The sequence below is a fragment of the Amblyomma americanum genome, chromosome 7 (assembly GCF_052857255.1).
Source record: "Amblyomma americanum isolate KBUSLIRL-KWMA chromosome 7, ASM5285725v1, whole genome shotgun sequence".
Taxonomy (NCBI): domain Eukaryota; kingdom Metazoa; phylum Arthropoda; class Arachnida; order Ixodida; family Ixodidae; genus Amblyomma; species Amblyomma americanum.
The window spans coordinates 89,699,668-89,702,659 of NC_135503.1; positions in this window are offsets into that span (position 1 = coordinate 89,699,668).

Genomic DNA, 2,992 nt, shown 5'->3' on the forward strand with positions numbered 1-2,992 from the left:
AGAACATAAAACCCCCAAGGCGCAGAACAGACAGAAGCGCAGATAACGTCACAGAGAATGTCAGCACGGATGAAGTCACAGGCACAGTTGGTCCAGAGACCGCAGACCGTCAGAAGCACAGATAAAGTCACAAATAATACCAGCACAGATAAAGTCACAGGCACAATTGGTCTAGACACCACAGACAGTCAGAAGCACAGATTAAGTCACAGAAAATGTCAGCACAGTTAAAGTCACAGACACAGTTGGTTCAAGCACAGTGTCAGACCACAGAGATATACATCATTGTCCAGCAAAGGAACACAGAGCACTTCTCGGTACAGAGCTTATGCAGGAAAAATGATAGTGTCGAAGGTACTCATCGGGAATGTGTAGGAATTGTGCTGGTGATGAGATGAACCATTTGAATCAGAACAGCACAAGCAGCAGGTTTATTCAGAAGAGAGGGGTAAGTAGACAGTGTAATATCAGATGAGCAGAGAGACTTTAAACGGGAAACTAAAGGAGCAGTAAGGGAGCAATTCCGGAAGTATTGACTGACATCTTCGCACAAAACACCGCATGAGCAAATTGAAGAAGGAGATAAGCCAATTTTTTTCAAAGTAGAAAGGGAATCGACCATGCCCAGTGAGTGAAGTAATAAGAGGACTCCTAAGTAGAAGGATGGAAGGAATATTGAGCGTATCGGGGATCCAGTTAAATAATTCTGTGCCGCCATTATTTTCTTGCCCATAAGTGCGCCATAAAAGAAGTGAAGAATGGTGTAAACGGGAACGCACGCAACGGCGTGAAAGGGTAGAAGTGTGTAAATGGCCATATTGCCCAGCTCTACCATCAGCCTGGTCGGCTACCTCATTTCCCGAAATTCCGGAGTGACCCCGGATATGAAATAAAAGAAATGAGGCAAGTCAAGACGAACGATAAAGATCTTTCTTAATGGAAAAAATTGTCGGGTTAAATGAAGTAACTGAAGACAGGGCATAAAGCAGAGACAGAGATTCAGTATAGAAATGAACGGGCATACAAGGAGGGTTATTAATAGCAAACTGAGCAGCAGAGTGGAATGCTACAAGCTCGGCGGCATAGGCACTTGAATGTGGTTTTAAGGACATGCGATGAACGTATGAAATATTTTGTGTGGAGCTAAGAACAACAAAAGCAGCACCAGCACTGTGATGAGTGAATGTCCCGTCTGTGTAAATATGCAATGCGCGTTGACACGAAAAAGGCAAGGCTTCCTGATAACTAAGTTGAGCAAAAGAAAATTTATTTTTCAATGAGGGATGGTCTGACCAGATATTTAGTACTGGCTGAATTTCAAACGTGTCATAAAATGTCTTGCAGTAGAGAACGGATTACCGTAATGTATAAAAGCATAAACTCTGCACATAATTGGTCCAGATAAATAGGCAATGGAAGAACATTGGCAAGGACATGAAGAGCAACAGTTCTCGTAGTACTGTAGGCACCAGTAAGAGCAAGAAGCGGAATGCGTTGCAACGATAAGAAACGATCTCTAAGTTTGGAAGGCGGACAATGGAACCACCAAGCTGGGGCGGCATAGGTGATTGTAGGAAGAATAACCTGATGATACATTAGGCGCAAATGCGTTGGAGAAACACGAAAATGAAAACGGAATCAATTAAGGAGCTTTGGTCGTAGATGCAATAATTTTCTCTTGCAAATGACTAACATGAGGAATAATGCTTAGCTGTAAGTCAAAAACAACTCCTGATAATTTAATATTGGGTTCACACTTGAGACTTTAATTGTCTAGGCGTATAATTGGCTTATGTTTGCGCAACACCGGGACTCTATTAAAAAATAAAACATAAGAACACGATACTTGCCACACCAAAGTCATATTTTTTTCCCCAAAAAAGCGTGTATTGAAAATTGCTTAAAGTTCTCTGAAACTCACTGTACGACGAAATTACTCCCGCCCTGGCTCCAGTTGCTTCACTAAGACTGACGCATGGTGTCAAAGCCGCCGCGGTGGCTGAGTGGTTATGACGCTTGGCTGCTGGCCCAAAAGACGCGTGTTCGATCCCGGCCGCGGCGGTCTAATTTCGATGGAGGCGAAATTCTAGAGGCCCGCGTACTGTGCGAAGTCAGTGCACGTTAAAGAACCCCAGGTGGTTGAAATTTCCGGAGCCATTAACTACGGCATCTCTCATAGCCTGAGTTGCTTTGGGACGTTAAACCCCCATAAACCAAACCACGCATGGTGTTGATGCATAGGCTCCACTTGCGCGCCTGTCTAAGGGTCTTCCTTCAATGCTTTGACCTTATGGCTTGACTTACCACTATGCAAATACATTCCAAATACTACTATCACTGCTAGTAGCACCACTACTAGTACTATTATTATTTGAAATTTGTAGCAATTTATTTTTTATAGCAATGTGTAATATGTATTTTCTTTGCTTCATAATCCTGTATAATGGTGCTGCAATATTTTTTCGGCACATATGAATTATTACTTAAAACAACCGCTCCGTTTTGAAGGCCCTCTTCATAGGCAATGAGGAAACTTGAAATAAATAAAGAACACGTGATCGCATACAGATGCTCAACCCTTAGGAGTGCTCTCACATTCGAACTCAAAGCATCAGGACTTGGTTCGTGGGGTTACTTATACCCCTGTCACTAGGGTACCGCAAAGGCCTTTGAGAATTAGGTCCTTATATCCGGAAGCGTAAGGAGTGCAGCAACACGGCACAAATGTTGCGCCTTTACCGCTAAGGACCTTGGGGATGAAGGCGCCCGTCCGAGACCTTTAGAGCCTAAAGGCGCGGCCTTCGATGACCTGCGATCGCAGTGCCGTCCAACATCAAAAAGTATAAGCAAAGAAAAAATGATAGATGCAGCCAACGTTGTTTTGAAAACGTCGTTATAAAATACGAAAGGTGTGACTGGCTTTGCTTTTTGTACGAGTGTTTATATGCCCAGATTTCATGACAAAGTGTTACAGCAACACCGAGTGCCCCTG